This window comes from Schistocerca piceifrons, chromosome 3, assembly GCF_021461385.2.
Source record: "Schistocerca piceifrons isolate TAMUIC-IGC-003096 chromosome 3, iqSchPice1.1, whole genome shotgun sequence".
NCBI classification, from domain to species: Eukaryota; Metazoa; Arthropoda; class Insecta; order Orthoptera; family Acrididae; genus Schistocerca; species Schistocerca piceifrons.
The window spans coordinates 544,744,376-544,770,915 of NC_060140.1; positions in this window are offsets into that span (position 1 = coordinate 544,744,376).

The window sequence follows — 26,540 nt, forward strand, 5'->3', positions numbered from 1 at the left end:
TTTAATAATCTAATCTTTGAAGTGGATAATTATTTTCATGAAGTAGGACTGAAAACTGCTGATTTGTCTAATACTTAATTTGCGTACTTAATAGCTGACAAACTCTTCTCTCGAACAGGCCATGCAGGCCCAACGGTACCGACCGGCCGCCGTCTCATCCTCAGACCATAGGAGTCACTGGATGTGGATATGGAGGGGCATGTGGTCAGCACACCGCTCTCCCTGCCGTATGTCAAATCTGAGATGGGATATGAGACCGGAGCCGCCACTTCTCAATCAAGTAGCTCCTCAGTTTGCCTCACAAAGGCTAAGTGCACCCCGCTTGCCTACAGCGCTTGGCAGACCGGATGGTCTCCCACGCAAGTACTAGCCCAGGTCGACAGCGCTGACCTTCGGTGATCTGACGGGAACCGGTGTTACCACTGTGTCGAGGCCATTGGCCTAATAGCTGACAAGAGAAACAATAATAGAATAATACTTTTTGTGTAGTAGCAACGTTTTCTTTCTTCTGTTGTTGGGGACAAATGTAAGCAGCAGAAACTATTTTATGAATATTCAATATCTCCTAACGTCGGTGTATGTGTGTAAACCCAAGGGGAATTATCATGGAAGGGATAACCCTTATGAAATTCATGATTCACAGTTATCTTGACTGCATAGGGTACACTTTACTGATAACGGTTTGGAACATTGTGAGTCATCAACTCTGCGGATTTCAGATGCCCAAAGTGGGCATTACGTGACTGTTACGAGTGTTAACTTTGTATAAAGACAATGTATCTGATATTTCTGACCATCCAGTGTCCATCCAGCTATGGGTAAAAAAGTGCTTTCCAAACAGATTACCTGTTCCTTTTTGATAAAGTCAGATTACATAGTCCCAAAAACTAACTTTACTTGGAAATAAATACAAAATATACTGACGGGAAAAAATCGCAACAGCTTCAGGCCAAACAGCTCGTGCCCAGAGCAAATAATTAACCGAAAATTAATGACAAGAATAAGGAAGATCCGAGGCAAGCCTACAGTATGTGTAGAATGAGATTTCACTCTGCAGCGGGGGTTTGAGTCTCGATCAGGCACACAGTTTTAATCTGCCAGGAAGTTTCATATCGGCGCACATTCCGCTGCAGAGTAAAAATCTCATTCTGGAAACATCCCCCAGGCTGTGGCTAAGCCATGTCGCCGCAATATCCTTTCTTTCAGGAGTGCTAGTTCTGCAAGTTTCGCAGGAGAGCATCTGTAAAGTTTGGAAGGTAGGAGACGAGGTACTGGCAGATGTTAAACTGTGAGGACGGCGCGGGAGTCGTGCTTGGGTAGCTCAGATGGTAGAACACTTTCCCGGGAAAGGCAAAGTTTCTGATTTCGAGTCTCGGTCCGGCACTCAGATTTAATCTCCCTGGAAGTTTACTACAGTATATGCCTATGTCGACCTAAAAAACGATTATGACTCAGTCCACAGACCCACACTTTTAAGGATTCTTGAAGAAAAAGGATTTGATCGAAAAATACAGAAAATCATTCAGCACACATTAACAAATACAAGATCCAAAGTGAAATTTATGGGAAAAGTTTCAAAACCTATCGAGATAAAAACTGGGGTAAGACAACGTGATGGGTTATCACCTTTGCTGTTCAATGTAATTCTTGACAGAGTCATGGAAGAATGGGAAAAGAGACTTGAAAAAGGAAATTGCTTGAAACCAGTTTGATTAGGAACCAAAAAAAGAAAAACCTACGCATTCCTTCCTTAGCAGTCCGGACGAGCTCACAGTAATGGCAGAATCTTGTGAGATGGCTATAAAACAGGTAGAATCACTAAAAGATTGGGCAGATAAAGTCGGCCTTGAGATATCATTTGAATAGACAGTGTTTACAACAACAAATTAGGAAATTTAAATTACTAATCAATCATGGAGAAATTAACAGAGTATCGCCCTTCAAATATCTAGGAGAAATTATCTCTAAAAATATGCACAACAAGAAAGAATACACAAAGTAAGTAAAGGTTTACGATTACTGCAAAAACTTCATAATAATAAATGCTTAACTTTAAATACCAAAATTAGACAGTACGAAACACTAATTAAAACATCAGTGTTATATTTCAGCGAATCCTTGGCATTGAACAGGAAAGCTGATATAGAAAATGGAAACGAAGAGAAAAGAAAAATAATTAGGAAAATTTTGGGACCAAGATGGACCGAGAATTGATACAGACTACAGAAATCATTCAAAATTGATGAATACTCTAACGTAGAGACAGGCATGAGGGAAAGACGCGTCAAATACTATGGCCATATAATTGGGCTTCCCAAACATTATCAAAAAGATTATTAAAATACGTAGATTCCCTCGGTAATGGAGGAGAATGGAACCAAAATTTTAAAAAACGTCTTAGAATTAGCCAAAATTACCAAAGAAGAAATAGACGCCAGAACAATTTTAGGCTAAAAAATAGAGAAATGGGAGGTGAAACCAGATACAAAATCCGGAAGAACTGGAACAAAATGGAGCGAAGAAAGAAGAGCTGAATTGCCGCAAGCAATGAAACACTGGCGGGCAAATGAAAAGAACCAGAAGAACAAGAAGAACGGATAATGAACCATCTTTGCTTAGCGTCTTCCACTCTAGGAGCTTTGCGACTAGTACTAATAATAGTAATAATAATAATAATGATAATAATAATAATAACGACACTGCTACCCACACAGAAAATGATTTAAATCCAAATAGAGGTGTTTTGCAGGATATGCTTCCTGCAACCACCCTAGAAGGAAAACAAAGACAGAGGATGAGATGGTCAGATGAAGTTAACCGACACCTCATGTTCTGTTATTACCAAGCAACAAACTTAGGAACCAACGCAACTGTATACAGATCACAAGTATACCCACCATTTATTACCAGATACCCAGAATTAATTTTTTTAACAGAATAACGACTAGCTGATCAGATCCGTGTAATAATCAAAAATAACAGGATACCCCAGTCAAAATTAGAAAACATCAAACAACAAGTACAACAAATACTGAAACGAAATAATGTGCAATCAGAAGAAGAAGAAAATACAGTAATTGATTCAAACGTCCCAGAGCTAACAAACAAGGAACAACAAGCATCAATTAAAGAATCAGAGGAAAACGAAATCTTAAGACAGTCACCAGAAAAAGCACAAATAGAACATGAAGTGACACACATGTTAGATATAGAAGAAAAATTTCAGCTAACTTATATAGAATACAAAGACACAAATACAGACATTAAACCATTCTTGCATAGACCACCAAATAACCCACAAGTCGAAACAACTATAACAACTATCAACACAATCATACACAACAAAATCAATGAAAATACAACTACGGAAGCGTTAAATTACTGGTTTATATAGGACACTCACTACACTAAATATGCACACTAGGCAGAGATCAGAACCAACCAACACACAGAAGAAACCCACAAAACCAGCATGGCAACACAGGCTACAGATCAGAATAGAAAAACTGAGAAAAGACATCAGTCAGCTAACACAATTTATAAGAAATGAAATATCAGACAAAAAACGAAAAAGGTTAGGTAAAATCTCACAACAAGAAGCGATAGAGCAATTAGATGAAAAGATGCAGAAATTACAAGCATTGGCCAAACGACTTAGAGGATACAAAAAAAGTGAGAATAGAAGGAAACAGAGCCAAACATTCAACACAAACCAAAAGAAATTTTACCAGACAATAGATAACACACACATTAAAATAGACAATCCACCAAACATAACATACATGGAACACTTCTGGAGCAACATATGATCTAACCTGGTACAATATAACAGACATGCACGGAGGATACAAGCAGAAACAGACACATACAAGATGATACCACAAATGCCTGAAGTGATAATTTTGCAACATGAAGTCACCCGAGCAATTAATTACATGCACGATTGGAAAGCCCCTGGAAAAGATAAAATAGCAAATTTCTGGCTAAAGCAGTTCACCTCAACATATTCACATCTAACTAAATTATTTAACAGTTACATTGCAGACCCATACACGGTCCCTGATACACTTACACAAGGAATAACTTATTTGAAACCTACAGATCAAGCAGACACAGCAAACCCAGCAAAATATAGCCCCATAACTTGCCCACCAACAATATACAAAATATTAACTTCAGTCATTACACAAAAATTAATCACACATACAACACAAAACAAAATTATAAATGACGAACAAAAAGGCTGCTGCAAAGGATGTAAAGAGCAACAGATAACAGATGCAGAGATGACATATAAAGATAAAGCTAAACAAAGGTCGCTACACTATGGATATATTGATTACCAAAAATCTTTTGATAGCGTACTACATTCAGGGTTACTACAAATATAGGAAATATAAAAAGTTGATCCTAAATTGATACAGTTCCTAAACATAGTATTGAAAAATCGGAAAACCACAATATCCAAACAAATTAAAATAATATCACATCACAGCCAATACAGATTAAGCGTGGAACATATCAAGTAGACTCATTAAGTCCTTTCTGGTTCTGCCTTGCTCTGAACCCACTATCCAACATGCTAAGTAATACAAATTATGGATATAATATTACTGGAACCTACCCACACTAAATCACACATTTGCCATAGATGGATGATCTAAAACTACTGGCAGCTACAAATTAACAACTCAATCAATTTTAAAGATAATATAAGAATTCAGCAATGATATAATTATGGCTTTTGGAACAGACAAATGTAAGAAAAATAGCATAGTCAAGGGAAAAAACACTAAACAAGAAGATTACATATCGGAAACCACAGCGACTGCATAGAAGCGATGGAAAAAACAGATGCCTATAAATATCTAGGATACAGACTAAAAATAAGGATAGATAATACAAATATTAAAGAAGAATTAAAAGAAAAATTAATACAAAGACTAACAAAAATAATGAAAACAGAATTGACAGCAAGAAACAAGACAAAAGCTATAAATACTTATGCTATACCAATATTGACCTATTCATTTGGAGTAGTGAAATGGAGTAACACAGAACTAGAAGCACTCAATACACTTACACGATCAGAATGCCACAAATATAGAATACATCACATACATTCAGCAACAGAAAGATTCACATTAAGAAGAAAGGAAGGAGGAAACGGATTTATCGACATAAAAAACCTACATTATGGACAGGTAGACAATTTAAGAAAATTCTTTATAGAAAGAGCAGAAACTAGCAAAATACACAAAGCAATCACTCATATAAATACATTAGCTACACCATTGCAATTTAATAACCACTTCTACAACCCTTTAAATCACATAACATCAACAGATACAAAGAAAGTAAATTGGAATAAGGAAACACTACATGGCAAGCACCCATAACATCTAACACAGCCACACATCGATCAAGACACATCCAACACATGGCTTAGAAAAGGCAATATATACAGTGAGATGGAAGGATTCATGATTGCAATACAGGATCAAACATTAAACACCAGATGTTCCAGCAAGCGTACTATTAAAGATCCCAATACCACAACAGATAAATGCAGACTTTGCAAACAACAAATAGAAACAGTAGATCACATCACAAGCAGATGTACAATACTAGCAAGTACAGAATACACCAGAAGACATGACAATGCAGCAAAAATAACACATCAGCAACTTGCCATACAACATAAATTAATAAAACAACACGTTCTCACATACAAGTATGCACCACAAAATGTACTGGAGAATGATGAATACAAATTATACTGGAACAGAACCAGTATAACAGATAAAACAACACAACATGAAAAAACCTGACATCATACTCACCAACAAAAAGAAGAAATTAACACAACTAAACGAAATATCCATACCCAATACAACAAATATACAGAAGAAAACAGGAGAAAAAATTGAAAAATACATCCAGCTGGGTGTGGAAGTCAAGGACATGTGGCATCAGGATAAAGTTGACATTATACCAATTATACTGTCAACCACAGGAGTCATACCACACATCAACGCAATACAGCTACATCCAAACGTATATATACAACTACAGAAATCTGTAATTTTTGATACATGTTCAATTACCCGAAAGTTCCTAAATGCAACGTAACATATACCGTACAGTTAAAAGGAAGTCACACTTGATCAACGCAGGCGTCACTTTCCATTTTTAACCAGACATAACGTCCGAGATAGGAAAGGAATAATAATAATAATAGCATGTAGGCCCTTCAGTACTATAGTAGCCATTACACAGTTACGGTTATGTTGTGATATCAGTTAGTTCGTTTATCCGTTGCAGAGTGAGTAATGAAGATATTTCTAGTCCATTGCGGGAACTGCCTAAAATTTGTAGAAGGCATTTTCAAGAGATATTTAAGCATATATGATCTCCATGTCTCCATTGTATGTCGTAGGTGCGTGGTACAAGGTTCAGTATGAAAGCGCAGCAAGTGAATTATGCGAGGAAGATGTAGCTATCTTCGTTTCATAATCTGCAATCGTCACCACATAGCGACACGTTAATGCTAGTATTTGAGAAAATCTAATTACTGGTAACTTATGTAATCATTATTACAGTCTCACAAAATAGTGATAACAGCAATAGCCTGTTAAAAGAAATTTAGTTTCGTGCCCGAAATATAGTAGAATCGTTTTGTTTTTACCCCTTGGCGGCACAAGAGGTTGCATCATTAGATGGACGTAAAAAATTTGCTGTCAGGGTACGTGGGACAACCGCAAGTGTGCTCCCTTCACAGATCGCACCATAACTCACGATGTGGGTAGCACGCAGACAGGTTGATAGCAGGCCCTCCGGTGGCCACCTAATCAACACCCTGCTATCATTGGCACCGAGGTCGAGCCAGCATTCATCAGAAAACAAAACAGGCCTCCACCAGGCCGTCCAGTGGGCTCTCACTTGACATCACTGAAGTCAAACATGGCGATTGTCTGGGGTGAATAGAATGAACGCTACAGGGCGTGTGTCTCGGAGCTCTCCTTGAAGTATGCGATTTGTAACAGTTCGTTGAGTCTCAATGGTGCCAACTGCCGTTCAAATTGCTACTGCAGATGCAGTACAATGCGACAGAGCCACACTTTACCTAGTAAGTCTCCATTACTCCACTACTAGACGGAGAAATTACGTCGAAGATTCTCAGGATGCCATTTTGTAGGAACATATTCTGCTTGCGGTCGATTTTGAGGGTGAAATTTAAACGACGGATGTCAATATTAAGAGTGCAATGAGGTTTCCACCGTTTGACCCAGAGAAAAGATGGCTATGGCGAAGATGCGTCCCGTCGGTAAATGAGTCGTCAAAAAGTGAACATGATAAATGTCTATTTTTGGGTCAGCGATATCAATAAACGGCCTCTACACTTAGAATGCGGTGCAATAAAATTTATTCTTCTGTAAGGCAGGTTTAAGATTGTACCCGTGGTCTAGGGATGCCGGCACGGTGGCTCAGCGTGTTCGGTCAGAGCGCTGGCTGCCCTCTGTAATATAAAAACTGAGTGAATTGATCAATAACGAACTTCAATGGGCGTCAGGGGACGTCCTCAATGAACTATTACGAACAAAATGAGATTAAAAAAAAAAAAGGTAGCGTCTTTGATTCGTAATCAAAACGTCTTCGGTCCCGGGTTCGATCCCCGCCACTGCCTAAATTTTGATAAATAATCAGCATTGGCGGCTGAAGACTTCCGCCATAAGAAGTCAGCCTCATTCTGCCAACGGCCTTGTCAAAGAGGGCGGAGGAGCGGATAGAGGTTCAGGGCACTCTCTTGTCCTAGGGGTGGGAGATTGCCCCTAAAGGCGGAAGAATCAGCGATGATCAACAACATGAGAATGCAGAAGGCAAAGGAAACCACTGCATTAAAGACACGTAACGTGTATCCACAGGACATGTGGCCTGTAATTGAAGAAGTGTCATGATGATCTCTCTTTGGTAAATGATTCCAGAATAGTCCCCCATTCGGATCTCCAGGAGGGGACTGCCAAGGGGGAGGTTACCATGAGAAAAAGATTGAATAATCAACAAAGGATAACGTTCTACGAGTCGGGGCGTGGAATGTCAGAAGCTTGAACGTGGTAGGGAAACTAGAAAATCTGAAAAGGGAAATGCAAAGGCTCAATCTAGATATAGTAGGGGTCAGTGAAGTGAAGTGGAAGGAAGACAAGGATTTCTGGTCAGATGAGTATCGGGTAATATCAACAGCAGCAGAAAATGGTATAACAGGTGTAGGATTCCTTATGAATAGGAAGGTAGGGCAGAGGGTGTGTTACTGTGAACAGTACAGTGACCGGGTTGTTCTAATCAGAATCGACAGCAGACCAACACCGACAACGATAGCTCAGGTATACATACCGACGTCGCAAGCTGAAGATGGACAGATAGAGAAAGTGTATGAGGATATTGAAAGGGTAATGCAGTATGTAAAGGGTGACGAAAATCTAATAGTCATAGGCGACTGGAATGCAGTTGTAGGGGAAGGAGTAGAAGAAAAGGTTACAGGAGAGTATGGGCTTGGGACAAGGAATGTAAGAGGAGAAAGACTAACTGAGTTCTGTAACAAGTTTCAGCTAGTAATAGCGAATACCCTGTTCAAGAATCACAAGAGGAGGAGGTAAACTAGGAAAAGGCCGGGAGATACGGGAAGATTTCAATTAGATTACATCATGGTCAGACAGAGATTCCGAAATCAGATACTGGATTGTAAGGCGTACCCAGGAGCAGATATAGACTCAGATCACAATATAGTAGTGATGAAGAGTAGGCTGAAGTTCAAGACATTAGTCAGGAAGAATCAATACGCAAAGAAGTGGGATACAGAAGTACTAAGGAATGACGAGGTCCGTTTGAAGTTCTCTTACGCTATAGATACAGCAATAAGGAATAGCGCAGTAGGCAGTACAGTTGAAGAGGAATGGACGTCTCTAAAAAGGGCCATCACAGAAGTTGGGTGGAAAACATAGGTACAAAGAAGGTAGCTGCGAAGAAACCATTGGTAACAGAAGAAATACTTCGGTTGATTGATGAAAGGAGGAAGTACAAACATGTTCCGGGAAAATCAGGATTACAGAAATACAAGTCGCTGAGGAATGAAATAAATAGGAAGTGCAGGGAAGCTAAGACGAAATGGCTGCAGGAAAAATGTGAAGACATCGAAAAAGATATGATTGTCGGAAGGACAGACTCAGCATACAGGAAAGTCAAAACAACCTTTGGTGACATTAAAAGCAACGGTGGTAACATTAAGAGTGCAACGGGAATTCCACTGTTAAATGCAGAGGAGAGAGCAGATAGGTGGAAAGAAAACATTGAAAGCCTCTATGAGGGTGAAGATCTGTCTGATGTGATAGAAGAATAAATAGGAGCCGATTTAGAAAAGATAGGGGATCCAGTATTAGAATCGGAATTTAGAAGAGCTTTGGAGGACTTACCGTCAAATACGGTAGAAGGGATAGATAACATTCCATCAGAATTTCTAAAATCATTGGGGGAAGTGGCTACAAAACGACTGTTCACGTTGGTGTGTTGAATATATGAGTCTGGTGATATACCATCTGACTTTCGGAAAAGCATCATCCACACAATTCCGAAGACGGCAAGAGCTGATAAGTGCGAGAATTATCGCACAATCAGCTTAACAGCTCATGCATCGAAGCTGCTTACAAGAATAATATACAGAAGAATGGAAAAGAAAATTGAGATTGCGCTAGGTGACGATCAGATTGGCTTTAGGAAAAGTAAAGGAACGAGAGAGGCAATTCTGACGTTACGGCTAATAATGGAAGCAAGGCTAAAGAAAAATCAAGACACTGTCATAGGATTTGTCGACCTGCAAAAAGCGTCCGACAATATAAAATGGTGCAAGCTGTTCGAGATTCTGAAAAAAAGTAGGGGTGAGCTATAGGGAGAGACGGGTCATATACAATATGTACAAGAACCAAGAGGGAATAATAAGAGTGGACGATCAAGAACGAAGTGCTCGTATTAAGAAGGGTGTAAGACAAGGCTGTAGCCTTTCGCCCCTACTCAACAATCTGTACATCGAGGAAGCAATGATGGAAATAAAATAAAGGTTCAGGAGGGGAATTAAAATACAAGGTGAAAGGATATCAATGATACGATTCGCTGATGACATTGCTATCCTGAGTGAAAGTGAAGAAGAATTAAATGATCTGCTGAACGGAATGAGCAGTCTAATGAGTACACAGTATGGTTTAAGAGTAAATCGGAGAAAGACGAAGGTAATGAGAAGTAGTAGGAATGAGAACAGCGAGAAACTTAACATCAGGATTGATGGCCACGAAGTCAATGAAGTTAAGGAATTCTGCTACCTAGGCAGTAAAATAACAAATGACGGACGGAGCAAGGAGGACATCAAAAGCAGACCCGCTATGGCAAAAAAGGCATTTCTGGCTAAGAGAAGTCTACTAATATCAAATACTGGCCTTAATTTCATGAAGAAATTTCTGAGGATGTACGTCTGGAGTACAGCAATGTATGGTAGAGAAACATGGACTGTGGGAAAACCGGAACAGAAGAGAATCGAAGCATTTGAGATGTGGTGCTATAGACGAATGTTGAAAATTAGGTGGACTGATAAGGTAAGGAATGAGGAGGTTCTACGCAGAATCGGAGAGGAAAGTAATATGTGGAAAACACTGATAAGGAGAAGGGACAGGACGATAGGACATCTGCTAAGACATGAGGGAATGGCTTCCATGGTACTAGAGGGAGCTGTAGAAGAAGACAGAGATTGTAATACGTCAAGCAAATAATTGAGGACGTAGGTTGCAAGTGCTACTCTGACATGAAGTGGTTAGCACAGGAAAGGAATTTGTGGCGGGCCGCATCAAACCAGTCAGTAGACGGATGACCAAAAAAAAAAAAAAGTCAGGTTTGGAGGAAGATCGTGATGGCAGTACGTATAAAACACAATCCTTGAAAAAACAAAACTTCATTATTTTTGCTGATAAAAATGCTACAGATGAAATTAAGGTACTTTGGGCTTATCATGGGAGCAGACGATTCATTAGGGAAAGGCGTAATGCTCGGACTAACGGAGGAGTTAAGGAAAACCAACGAGGAAGTGTACAGAGGAGATCAGGGTAAGCAGTGGAATGAGCCTGGAAGAACTGAGAAACAAACTAACGTTCAGTAGTGTTTGGAGGAACAGTGCTTATCATGTCACCAGCAGACAGACACACTGTAACAATAACAAACTAATATTTTTGAACTGTAAATCATTCAGTAAATCGTTTCAAAATATTTCTTGTTATTTCAAATGAAGATTCCGAATTTAAGGTTACTGCGTAAAGATGCAGAACTTTTAAATATTCTTTATCGGTGGAAATAGTCTTTGTGTAGACAGGAGTTGTGGAGAATTTGTACGAACTCTCAAGCTGTCTGATGATATTCTAATGACCGGAAAGCTGGTTCAGAGGAAAATACCAAAGTTTATTGTGGAACATTAATACTGTACATTTCTGATTTTAATACGTCTACGTTTCTGCATGTACCAATGAAATATTTCATAAAACTTACTTTGCTGCTCAAAATACCTCTTCCTTCCAAATTTCAAAACATACCGGGTATAATTCGCAGCCCTGATTCGGTTGTCAAATGTTCGTCCGACTGTAATTTAGTGTTGTTCGCAAACTCCACAATATCTCGAATGTTACGATTTCGCAATAGACTTATCTGTAGCTACTGGAAACTCATCGCATAGCTTTTCTACCAATCAATAGAAACTTCACTTGCTATAACGAGCAATAAAAGTATTTTTGCATTTTTTCTAATTTTATCTTTGATTACTTTGCAAGTTAATCATCTGTCAGCCACATGTTTCATCTGATGTGTTGGTATAACAAAGACTCAGTCACGTTTCATGACTGTCATTTCCTGTGACACTATAAATGAAGCAATTAGCATCAAGTAATGTACTGTGAAATTGTAATGAATGATAAACCCACTGATGAGGCAATCCAGGGCTCAGTTATCTGCAGAAGTAATCACGAACATTCGATTACCTCTAGTCATTACTCCCTGTCGAGATACGGTCATGTTGGCATCCCGCTCCCATTTCATAGCTTTGATGCGTGCCCATTATTACATTTTTTATTCGTTTCCCTTGTCCTCAGTAACTTCCACAGGTGTCACCCTAATGAAATACAGATAGCACGTTTCAATAATTTTTCACTGAAGTGGCAGTTCACAGAATGAGTCCTTGAAGTAAAGCTCCTGACTTCCACGATTACATTAAGCTGAGGGAAACGCAAGTATTATCCAATATGTACAACAGCGGGCAAAAAGTGTGGAAGAACAAGAACGATGTCCTTGGTTTATAAAATGCGTAAGACATGGATCTGACCTTTCACCCTTGCTGTTCAGTCTGTACATCGAGGGAAGTGTGACGACACTAAAAGAAAGGTGCTGCTGTGGGATTTTATAATAAGTGCAAAGTACAGCGTGAGAGTAAATCAAAGAAAATCGAAAATAGTGAGAAGTAGCGGAAATGAGCCTGGCGATTAAATTAGCGTCATAAGAGAAACACAACAAAAGAAACGCACAATTTTTGTTTTAACATCTAACTTTCCTTCCATGCATTTGACTGTTTTAGCCAACGGCCACGCCGCACTGGTAACACCGTCCCCATCAGATTATCGTAGCTAAGCGCTGTCAGGCTTGCCTGGTAATTGGATGGGTGACCGTCAGTATCTGCCTAGCGCCGTTGACAAGTTGAATGCTCTCAACCCTTGTCAGAACAACCGAGGAGCTTTTTGAGTGAGGAGGAGCGGCTCCGGTCAAGAAAACTGATAATGGTCAGAGAGCGATATGCTTTTCACATGCCCCTCCATATCCTCATCCGACTACACCTAGCGCCTGAGGATCACATGTCGGTCGATCGATACCACTGGACATTCCCCAGGCCTGTCTGGACGGTGTTTATTTTTAGAATTTTGAATTTTTTACGGTAAGTTGACATATCCATGAGAGAGAAAATTCACATTTCCACATAATCAATGTTCCTTTCAACTATCTTATTCCACAGTAGAAACAACCAGAAAGGCCTGCGAAAATGAGGGGTAGAAATCAGTAACCGGACGTTGGAATCACCGTTTAGTAGCCTTCGCAAGGGAGCCATTGTCTTCAAATCCCGTTTCGTATAGGGATTCCTTCAGTTTACCTAAGAGGTGGTTATCACACAGTGACACATCAGTGCTTTGGTGTGGATATTCCAATGTTTTACACTCAATCTTTGTGATTTCAACATTCTCATCACCCGGCAAAAACGTTTTTCGACTTCAACATCCTCAATATTCTGTTCACATACATTTCTAGCGCTTCTACAAGAGGTGACTCCTCAATCACTGCTATGTATCGTCAGCCAAAATTGAAATAAATATGCTGCACATCGCCAGGAGTTAAAGCAGTGCTCGACCCACCGCCGTGCAAGATGTTGCGAGTATTGGCGTGCCCACTTTCACCAGATGATCTGCTTGCACGACGACTAACTACTGTATTGGGAGCATCAAGTTCATCCCCACGCAGTCTCTTCAACCTCTTGCAAAAGCTAGTCAATTTCTCATCCTGACAACATGGGAACCAAGAAAAAAGCCTCCGCCGAAACAGGCCGTGAAGTCTCAACGGTTCCGATCGGCCGCCGTGTCATCCTGAGGCCACAGGCGTCACTGGATGAGGATATTGAGGGGCATGTGGTCAGAAGACTGCTCTGCAAAGCCTTATATCACTTTACGAGACCGGAGCCGTTGCTTCCAGTCAAGTAGCTCCCCCTCAGTGTACCTCACATAGGATGAGTGTACCCCGCTTGGCAGATCTCGCCAGAAGGGACGGTCACCCATCCAAGTACTAGCCCAGTCCACCAGCGCTTAACTTCGTTGGTCTGACGGGAACTGGTGTTACCACTGCGGCAAAGCCGTTGGCACACATGAACCAAAACAGCTATTTTTTTCAGACGAACAAGTGCAGCAGCCATCTCGACGTAGTGCTACAGCAGCGCAATTCGCGGTCACAGATTGAAATAATTTGAATACAAACAGGAAGAATGTTTCAATTACCTTTGCCAATAGCAACGATACAGAACTGACGTTCATATCTTAAAAATAATTTAGTTCCTTTCTTCTGGAGGGAAAATGTGTTTGGTGGCCATGGAGGAGACGAAGTGAAAGAATTTTGCCACTTTGGAAGCCAAATAACACACGGCGGTCGAATCAAAGAATCAGGGAGGATTACATCCCCCGTTGAAAGATGTTTGGGAGTAGTAAATATAAGCGCTCATTTTAAGAGGAATTTTCAGTGAATTTATGTTTGAAGTACTGAATTGCGTTTGTAGCGCATAAAATTTGGAGCAAAAGTCGCATCTCACATATGAAACGAGGCCGCAGCTAGGCATCAGTTGCTGGTCGTTGAAGTGCGTGATCAGCTCTTGTATCGTCGCACTGCGAGCGCCAAAAACATTCCATAAACTACGGACATCTGCCGCAGTCGGCTATCGCCTGTGCTTTCTCAGCACTCCTCACCAGCAGCAACAAGACTTCTGTGACACCGTTCCCCGGGTGTCAATGCCCAGGGGCCCACCTCTTATATACCACTTCACCGTCTCTGACTTCCGCGTTGCCGAAGAGCTCTGCCGATTACAACAGACCCCGCCCATTGACCTGTTCCAAATGGTTCCAAGTGACACCAAACCGTCACACCTTCCGCTATTGCCAGTGCCTGGAAGCCATATTTACCTAGCCTGTCAGTATATTCGGCCAGCTAGGCAGTAAGCGACGTCCAATTTGTGTCCATTTACGCTGTCAGCGTAACTCAGCCACCACTAGGTCGCGAAGGAGTCCAACCAGCAGTTCAGAGTCTGAAGTCACCCGCTGCCTACTCCGCATCGCACTGGTCAAGCGTGCGGCGACGGCGCCGTCGCCGATTCAAAGCGACGTGTCAACGCTCCACTGTGTAAACAGCTCGCTGTCTACACCTCTGATCGTTACCTCGCCGGCCGCTATAGTACCAAATATTGCGAGAAGGACGCACACATGGTTTGGATACACTCCGACACGTAGAGTTTATCTGCGAGTATTAACAGGAAAATAAGGTCGGATCGGTCTCGAAAGGAAACCACAGCCAAATCAAAAGTGTTTCATTTACAATCGTTACCTACACATTCCAGTTACTAATCTCCATAGACGTCACTCCGACGTAGACATATGTCGTAGTGTTGTACCAACTTTCCAATACTCTCGTCATGGAACAAAGCGGCCTATGCATTCCGTGAAATCTCTATGCTGGTCTGCAGCTCGTTGTCTATCCCAGGATGTTGTCTCCTTAGACAGCGATTCATGTGTGCAGTGATGAAAATCAGACGGATTCAAGTCTGGGCTGTATGGTGGGTGATCAAAAACTTTCTTATTGCCACCTCAGAGTGCGAACGAGAATTATCATAAAGAAGGAACTTCATGTCTGTTACGTTATGTGGTGTTCCAAGAAATCGGGCTACATTTCTCGGCAGGCACCCATAATTACGAGAGATCCTATTTTTTAAACAATTTATCGTGCTCACTGTGCGCTCAGAACTGGAAAGGCAACGTGACGCAAGAACGGGTATACTAGAGACAATGCCCACCACATCCTTGCATTGCTTCATCGCAGTTTTACTGTAGATTCCACTTCATTACCGATCGAACCTTACTTTCTGAACAGCCCTCGTTTCTCTTCGACGACCAATAGGAGTGCCGACAGCACGCTAGTAACGACACAGGCAGGACCTTGAGTATTTCGTTCACATGGGCAAGAGGAGCTGTTGTAAGTAGGCTGTTTATGTTTTCTTATTGGCAACGTTACGTAGTGCCCTGTATGAAAATCACTGGCTGTGCTGTGTGCAGTCTGTGGCTAGTTTGCATTGTTGACTGCCATTGTAGTGTTGGGCAGCGGCAGCTGGATGTGAACAGCGCGTAGCCTTGCGCAGTTGGAGGTGAGCCGCCAGCAGTGGTGGATGTGGGGAGAGAAATGGCGGAGTTTTGAAATTTGTAAGACTGGATGTCTTGAACTGCTATGTATATTATGATTTTTCAACACTATTAAGGTAAATACATTGTTTGTTCTCTATTAAAATCTTTCATTTGTTAACTATGCCTATTAGTAGTTAGTGCCTTCGGTAGTTTGAATCTGTTATTTAGCTGGCAGTAGTGGCGCTCGCTGTATGGCTGTAGCGTGAGTAACGAAGATTTTTGTGAGGTAAGTGATTTGTGAAAGGTATAGGTTAATGTTAGTCAGGGCCATTCTTCTGTAGGGATTTTTGAAAGTCAGATTGCGTTGCACTAAAATTATTGTGTGTCAGTTTAAGGATAGTCATCTGTAATTGTTCAAAGGGGACGTTTCATATGTCGACCCTAAGCCGACGATACCTCACTGGAATCTTCTGATTTTTTCTTATAGTTTGTGTAATTAGTGTAGCTTTTGTATATTGCTAGCGCATAATTATAGAGAGAACTTCCTTTGTAGTTCCTTTCATTGTTGTACACAGTTGTGGCATGCATGTAGATTTACACCAAGTATTTCGCAGCTGCGCTTGCAATTAACTAGATATTACTTTCAGTGCTATGTTAATGTGTTTTCTTATTTTTGCTCTTCAAATTGAGCTTTTCTGTGTTATCGTGTGAAATATTGTGACAATAATGGCGTGTGAAAAACGTAATACTAGGCTTCAAAGTAAACTGAGAAATGACAGTGAAGACGAAAGCAGTGTGTTAGTGCCGCAGAGTAATGAATTAACTAATTTTCAAAGTAGTAACTTGGTAACTGTGCATAGGGAAATGGAGTGGGCTGCAAATAATGGTGTAGGAAGTCAAACAATTAGTGAACAGGGAAGCATTATCGATCGATCGGTCGGCAACCGCCCGCCTCAGGAATCCAAAATGACAGAACACAATATTGCAAATACTGTAGACTCAGGTTTTGGGTCCTCACCGTTATCTCAAATGAGTCAATACACATTTTCTGTTTGTCAAAACGTGAATGTTGCCGGTGAAAATGCACTGTCAAAAAGCATAGAGAAACACATTCCAGACACTAATACATTATTATTGCAATTAATGCAGCAAATGAAACAAAATCAGAGACAAACACAGCAACAGTTAGACACAATGGAACAAAATCTTCAAAAGTTAGAGACAATGGAACAACACCAGAGACAAACACAGCAACAGCTTCAAAAGTCAGACTCATTGGAACAAACTCTTGAACAAACACGTGAAGATTTAACTACTGAGTTACATAAAATCGAATCGAAATGTCAAAAAGTCTGTAACGACGTAAAAACACAAATTTGTGAGCATTTCCAATCTGTTTTTTCGCGTCATGAAATGCATTACAGAATCACGAAGCCGCCATAAATTAACTGCAAACTATTGTTCATGAAAATCGTGACACCTTGCAAGCTAAAATTGACTCAGTTGCATCTACCGATTCAGTTACGCAACTTGCAAAAACTCAGGAAAACTTAAAAGACACAGTAGATACGATTTCAACACAAATGGACACTCTGAAACTTGCTTCAGAAAAACACACAGAGGAAATAATTTCACTATTGGATAAAGTAGCCGAACCTTCAGATTAGTTCACTAACCTATCTACAAAGGTAGATGATGATCTAAATGACACAAGACCTGTAGCCTTCACTGACACTGGAGAGTACGAACAAATTAGAAAATTCAAACAAAATAAAAATCAAAATCAAATCAATACACAGAACAAATGAGAAATCCGGGAAATACAAGATCAGTTGGCACAAGTAATTCAAGAATTATATATTTCAGAGAACACTCGCGCTCCAATACGGAGAGAGGGACATAGAAATACGGAGCAATCACAAAATAATAACTCAGGGCACTTCGGAAATTATGAAAGAAATTGGCAAGGTGCACCGAATTTTGAGAGGGAACCGCCGACACGACGTAACAATGACCGATATGCTACTCGCCGACACGATGAATCTGACTATAAGCTGTTCATTACTACACGTAAATTAAAAACATTTAAGAATTCTGGCAACGACATTCATCCACAAGCGTGGCTCCATCAATTCTCTCATTGTTTTCCCCCCAACTGGTCATTAGAGCACAGATTGGAATTTATGTGTGGCTACTTAGAGAATGAACCAGCTGAAAGAATGCGATCGGTCATTCACGATTGTCACAGTGAAGGAGAATTTTAACATGCCTTCCTCTCAGCATATTGGTCTCAAGCCACACAAGACCGAGTAAAACATAGCATCATAATCATGAAACATTTCGAACAATCTGAATTTTCCAGTCTTGTGAAATATTTTGAAAACATGTTGCACAAGAATCAGTACCTGTCTAACCCATACAGTCCCACAGAACTCAATAGCATTTGCTTAATCAAATTACCTGAACATTTACCACATATTATTTTCTCAGGATGTTGCAAAGATAAAATTGAAGCTTTTCAGGGAATGTTACAAGAATTGGAAATTGACACTGACAATCACGGAACGCGAAAACAGGAACACAACAATTACAGGTCACATCCGTCGCAATTCCGCAATGAAAGAAATAATAACTGGACACGACAAGGCTATTCTCACAACACAAATCATGACCAAAACAGACACCACCCGTATGACAACCGTTGGCAGAGTAGTAATAATCACAGGGAAAGATCACCTCTCCGCAGTAATGACTATCACAGAGACAAACAAAGAAACAGACATTATGGGACCCAAAATAAATATTATCAAGGGAGACATAATAACTTCAGACACAATGGTCCACCACGCAGTTACGATTCCGGGAGTTAATCTCCACCACATGACCGACAAACAAGAGACTATGTAAACTACCGACAAAACGACAGACCTGAATTCCATCAGAACTGGCGAGCTTCAAACAGGGCAGGGCCTTCTCGTCAAGGTGAATTTGTAGAAGTTAGGTCTCCTAATCCCAATAACGACGCGCGCCAACAAAGAAACAGACAATGACTCGCACGGCAGGCAGGCATGTGTGCCGGCTGGCCCAGAGAAAAATAACATAGACGCTAACCATGAGAAAAATTCCAGTATTCCTTACCGACGTATACCGCATGACAATTGCATTCAAGTTCAAACTCTGAGTACTAGGAAGAGTAAAGGTTTACACCACATTTCACATGTAAAACCGATTATTGAAAGATAATCTGCTTTTTAACTTAGTCTTTGCCATAAAACTTTTCACTTCATGCTACTAGTACAATTTGTCACACTGAGAAACTGTTAACATGCAACAATGTTTTGAAGTTAACTATCCACCCTAGAACCTAGAGAACATTTTTAAACAGAAATTACAAATGCATTGTTATTGTGAACAGACGACACAGCGTTATTGTGTGTGTACATTTTTGCTTGTTACTTGGACGATTACATAACGACTCTAAGGCTTACACACTTAGAACATATACCGGTACTGGTAATGAGATTTTAATGTAACATTTTGGTTTACTTGAAAATAAATTCTGTATTTAAAGTACTTTCAGTGAGAAACCGGATGACACAGTGGTTAATATATGTGACAACTACACGGTTTTATCATGACGCTACTAACGAGTGACAATTTACAATATTGTTTTTGCAGTGTATCTGTTTTATATCTGCACAGTTTTTCTGTGTTATTCTGGAAAGTAAAACATGTTTTAGTAGTAACTTTTGTGGTATAGGTACAATGAGACTGCCTTTTCCGTAGCACAACAATATGTTAGAGCACAGTACTTTCTTCATCACGCCAATAAGCGTATTAACTAAGATATCTATATGCAAAGCATTTCACTTTCGTTTATGATGAGGTAAGTACATTGACTTCAGCAGAACTTTGCTTACAGAGGATGATAACTGCGACAGTTCCACAGAATTATCTTACAGCAAGACGCACATTTAGCGCTACAGGACACGTATTTGAGTGATTAATTTTATACTTAAAACTTTTATTTTTAAAGATTTTTGAATTACAAAGAAAGTTTTCTGTGATACATTTCATTCGATTGCCGTAATCTGTAACACCTGAGGGTATAATTACATTAATCCTCAGGGGGATGCACGTTTACTTTGTGTACCATGTGTCTGGCAAACACAAGCAGCCCTAGCTAATATGGTATTTGCTTATACAACTTTACACATCGGTACCATATTTCTCTAACACATAAATTACACAGCTATCTGATCATTTAACTGAGAGAGACAAACATTTTTTTTACTACATCAGTGACAGATGTTTACGTATTTACACAGCTGGATAACTTCACACTTACGAAATGGTATTTTGTCTGTACTGTGTGAACCCTTCATACTTTTCGGAACCATTTTGATACTATGAGAGCTTTGAATGATGTATTTGGTATGGGATCATGATTTTATAGTACGTTTGAGGTAGATGACACTATTTAAATGAGCAGAGAATTTTCTTTAGGTTTTGAAATTATTGCAGAAAGCTACGACGTTTTCAAGATTTGACTGAGGTGTTATGATATCATTATTACGACGACGATGTGTATTATGCTGCTGAGGTATGTTTATGATCAATAAGATGATGCTACTGTATATGAGGAATTTGATTATGCTACGTACTTATTATGATGAAATATTGAAGAAGTGTCGACGAATACGTATTTGAATAGTGAGTTGTGGTTAGGGACTCAGATTTGTGGAAAAGGATGTTGGAAACTAAGAATCGTACTTTAAGAGTTATGAAATGTGTGTAAATGCACGAATGTATCACAATGCCGCCGAAAACTTTTTGAACATTCTCAGCCTGTGACATTTTTTTTATATGAACTGCCACTGTAGCGGAAACTGCTGTCGTATCTATTTCGGTAAGAAAGTTAAGTGACCACCTTCACGTAATGCATCGTGGGCACCCAAATGCACGACAGTCGCCTGGAAAAAAGCCATTAGTGTGTGCTTTTCAGAGGCACAGGTGGAAAAAAAAGGGCCATTATCCTCGCTATTGACATTTCTTTGCAGAAAGCATCGCAAATACGACACACTCATTACTTGGAAACATGATTACTCATACTTTGTGCTACTTACTGAAATGCTTATGAATTGATGGGAAATATTTGTACATCTGCACACCTGATTATGACAAGTGTCTTTCTACGAGAATTTCTACTGACTTATGAAATGCCACATAGCTGTTGAATGATGTTTTTATGCTTTGGTTTCCGTAATTGCATATTTCATTTGATATCTGGTTTCCAGCTGTCTTGCAGCATTGGTTTCATAAAATAAAATTAAATGCATTTGCTAATATGAACACTTTCTGTCAACAGATCTATTAAATAATTATTTTATGATCCACATTCTTCGAAAAAGGAGCTCTTGGAATGGAAAGAACAATAAGAAGGGACTAATAACAGTAATTGCATATATATTTTTCGTTTCAAGTACTTGGTAATTTTTTGTAGAATTAGTTTTTGTGGTGCACCACTTTAATTACATAGACATTACGATGTAAATATACATTTCCCTTGTCTGCATTGTTGTCTTTAGTGTAATATTTTTTTCTGCTTGAGCAATGTCATGTTTAGATATAAGTTATTGCATTTGCTGCTGCTGTTTGCCAGGAAGAGTGCTACTAAATTTCACTTTACATTACTCAGTTAAGCCAGTTTTACTACTAATTTATTTTTCTTGTTTGCTGCACATTGCCTTATATTAGTCGTAATATTGCATTTGGTTTGCTAATTTATGCTGCTTGCTTTGCCTTTTGTATTTTTTTATCATTGCTGTTCGTGTTAATTGGTTTGTGCTGCTGCATTGCCTCGTTACTTAGTTTAACATCTGAGCTCAGTAGATTTAAGTTAGCTTAAGATGGGGTAGGCTATATGGGAGAACGAGTTGTGATGAATTGGAAGAAATGCATTGAGAAGCTATAAGAAAATGGTTTGGCCAAAAAAAGTATTTTGAAAGAGGATATGAACCAAAAAAGTAGGGTTTAGGGGCAAGAGGTTTAGGTAGGATTTTCTTGGCAATAAATGATGAGGTAAGATAATGGAAAATAAATAATGAGGTAAGAAATATGTGAAAATATAAATACAGAAAGCATGCTTGGATAGGATTTTTTTGGTGGAAACAAATGTTGAAATAAGGCGAAAGATCTATGGAGTGAAGTTTTGGGTTGGACTGCAGTACCGAATGTTACACTGAAAACAAACCCTGTCCAGTAATTTTGTGTTATTACACTATGTGAATTTGTGTTTTTCCTGTCTGTATATGTCTAGCTAATAAGATTTATGTTGTAGAATTTTTCTGATAATATGTTATTTACCTTGTAAAGATGTTTAGACATTATTTATTCTCTTTTGTTTTAATGCTCATGTGTGAAGTTGATGTTTCAAAAGATATTCAGATCTTTTATGTATGTACTTATGTCATAATTCCTGTAACACTGATGTATATGTTATTTCGATTCTTTTGTAAAGCCTGTATTACTACAAATGTTATCTGTATTGTTATGTTCTTTAATGATATATTCTGTACCTTTGTAATTGTATTCTCATATTATAAAATTGTAATTGACACCACTTCATCAAATTAAGCAACTTGTAAGTTACATTTCACTGCACACGTTTCTGTTGGTCAGAGTATATGGACAAGATGTGAGAAGTAGGGACTGATAGTGTTTACACGTGTGTTAATAATTCAGCAAGGGACTGGATAACAGCATTGCTGGTTCTAAGGACATTTCAAACAATTTTTTTGTGAGTGGACAAGTGGTGGTTTATGGACTTGCTATATTGTCCACAAGACTCTTCGATTGTGATTGTGCACCTGCACAGTCGCAACAGATGTCTGCTGGCCGTTTCTATAAGGACTACAGTGGGTCTGCACCTTTGATGACCCACCAATACCATTATTTCTACAAGGACTGCATTGGGTCTGCACCTCCGGTGGCCCACCAATATCATACTCTCTACCAGGACTACAGTGGGTCTGCTCTGTGATGACCTACCTACCAATATTCTTCAAAACTTCGACTGAGTCTGCTGTGGGTTTGCTCTGTTGTGGCCCATTACCTGTCTGCATGTCAAGAGTCAGCACTGTCTTTCCATTGGAAGGACAAAACTACTTTGTCAAGACTGCACGGAAATCCACTACTTCCGTGTGCATTCTCTATTACTGCTCAGACTTTGAGAAAAAAAAACCACTGCAATTTTACTGTGATGAATGATCAGGACTGTCTTTATGGACTGTGAGAAAATTTTAGCTTTTGACCAACATTGTGTCAATAAGTGTGTGCATTTGATATCTTTGTTATTGTAATTATGAAAAATTTTATCAAATCAATATTGGCCACTGCCCAAAACAATCTGTAAAATTTTTTGTGGGGAGCATGGGGGCTATGTAAGTAGGCTGTTTATGTTTTCTTATTGGCAACGTTACGTAGCGCTCTGTATGAAAATCACTGGCTGTGCTGTGTGCAGTCTGTGGCTAGTTTGCATTGTTGACTGCCATTGTAGTGTTGGGCAGCGGCAGCTGGATGTGAACAGCGCGAAGCCTTGCGCAGTTGGAGGTGAGCCGCCAGCAGTGGTGGATGTGGGGAGAGAAATGGCGGAGTTTTGAAATTTGTAAGACTGGATGTCATGAACTGCTATGTATATTATGATTTTTCAACACTATTAAGGTAAATACATTGTTTGTTCTCTATTAAAATCTTTCATTTGCTAACTATGCCTATTAATAGATAGTGCCTTCGGTAGTTTGAACCTTTTATTTAGCTGGCAGTAGTGGCGCTCGCTGTATGGCTGTAGCTTGAGTAACGAAGATTTTTGTGAGGTAAGTGATTTGTGAAAGTTATAGGTTAATGTTAGTCAGGGCCATTCTTCTGTAGGGATTTTTGAAAGTCAGATTGCGTTGCGCTAAAATTATTGTGTGTCAGTTTAAGGATAGTCATGTATAATTCTTCAAAGGGGACGTCTCACTGTCTACCTGTAAAGCGATAAGATTCTCTAAATCAGTGTATGTTTAACGTGTAGCTGCAGAGGCGAGCACATACATTTTGGGTTTCATTTGGATATGACACTTGCATCAACTGCCACTGTCAAAAAAGGACCGAAAATCTCTCTGGGATAATGTCAGACATAGAGGCAGGACTAATTATTCCTAAGAAAACTTAATCGGAATTAAGTAAGCGACACTCGATTGATCTGTGATGGGTGTAGCCAAGCGAAGCCCTTAATCGACACCAATTGTTAAGACATCAACATCACTACTCGCGAAAGGGTAACAATACAAACAGCAGCTCTCTTGAAAGTAAATGAACATTTGTACGTCTTGTGTGTGTGTGTGTGTGTGTGTGTGTGTGTGTGTGTGTGTGTGTGTGTTTGTGTGCGCCCGCGCGTGCGCTCCCTTTTTTCTGTCTGTCTGTGTGTGTGTAAACCCACTATACAGACTGTAGTTGGCTCCCGCCAATTTTCATCTCTTGGTTCACATGGTCAGGAAGACAGCATTTTGGCACAGACGATGAGCTGTAGATCAGTGTAGGGAGTTAGCGGAAATCACAGGCCTTCCACGACAAGGGCAGTGGGAAGATTCTAAGTCGGAGCGGTGACTATGTGGAGAAGTTGATAGAAAGTATAGCTATTGTTGCCAATAAAATATTTTTGATTTTCACTGTAGGTTCTATGTTTGGACGACCCAGAGGTTGAAAAAAACATAGCCATCATATTTACATCCACTTTAGCTACATCTTATTTTTCCGCTCAAATTTTCTAACAGTGCTAACTATTTCCTACTTAGTTAATGATATTTTGCTTCCGTCTTCGCAACTACTACAAACTGAGTCCTTATTTTACCATAAACGTTTCGTTTTACTCATATAAATCATCGTGAGTGCTCTGGAATGAAATATATTTACACTCGTGGTATGCTTATATTTGTGAAGTGGCCACGAGCACTAAGGCATATCAATGTATTATTTTGTTGATAGTAAGCAGGCGCATCTGGCTATTTTACAAGTTCTCTATGTACAGGTTCACTTTCAAAATTCTCATTAAGGGTGGGTGGGTGCTACCGAGGGTTTTGCCGAGCCACGAGGGGACGGGTGTCTGAGAGGGACACTTTCCAGTTTTTTTCGAGCATGAGTGAATGATGCATACCCCCCGCGACAGACAGACGCGATACAAGAAACTCGGAAAAACGTAAGGACTCTGCTACTTCTGATCACGATTAAATTTCGTCGAATGGCATAGACCGGCCCCTAGCACACTGACTGTCATGGTGAAATTTGGACCATGCGTTGATATGCCACATTGAAATCACGTGTATTACTTCTGCAGCCAAATTGATATTTTGCATCAGATTCTTCTTTTGAACATGTAGATGTAAGGTACTTTACAAAATGTCAATTTATGACTGATCTGGACTGATAACAGTAGTAGGCCATATATGGCTCATGTGGCCCAGCAACAACATTTTAACACAATTATAATCTATGGCCACATGAGCCACATGTGTCTCACATGATTTAAAACTACAATAGGAATTAAAAAAATCGTTTTTCAAGAAAATATTCAAACGCTTAGTTTATTTGATAGTATTAGCTACATATAATATTATTTACAAATTTTTACTAGCTCTGACAATAATGTTCATGAATAAAGACCTTAGAATACTATACTTCCTCAACACAGCATTGTGAATGCCACTACAAGACTTGTTACACATAAAACTGTCACATTTATTGCATTGCACTTTATTAGCAGCATCCTTTCTTTCTTCTGTTCTTCGCAGGCACCTGCAACAGCCCGAACATCATCTTCGACTGCTCTGCTTTGGTCCCTCTACTATCTCACGGCGATGGCTGTTATCTTAGTTGAACGGTTGTAATGTTGCTCGTGGTTGTGGATCTTTGACATTCAATATCTGTAGAGTCAAGCACTCCCTCAAAGCAATATTTGTTTGCCAAGTTGTACAACAATTCAGCAGTTAGAACAGATACTTAAAAAGAATTTCGAAAACCATCTTCTTTCTGTACCATTTAACCTTACGCAGAAGTGTCATTGAGTTTGAGCTCATCTGATAGGGTACATCAATAAATTACCTGACGTCACTGTAGTCAACGACCGCTTTGGGTTTCAAAACTTCTAAGCTGTTTTTACGTTTTACAAGCATCATATCAGCGTTACGTTTGTTTGAAATCATCAAAACATCCAGTTTGTCTTTCCATTTGATCATGGAGATTTTTGTGTTGCTCCGCGAACATACTGTTTGTCCTTTTCCAGTTTTGCTTATATTTTAGTTTGTGAGTTACCTTTTGTGTTACTCCTAAGAGTGCAAACAAGGTGGGTAGAGGTACTCTTTAGTTCTGTAGCCAATGATACACTACTGTACCAATTGTCACAATACAGTGTCTTCCCATTGTGCAACGAATGGTCAAGTGACTCCATAACTACATTTTGCAGGGCACAAACACCTATAGTAACTTCCTTACGAGCATAGACTTTGA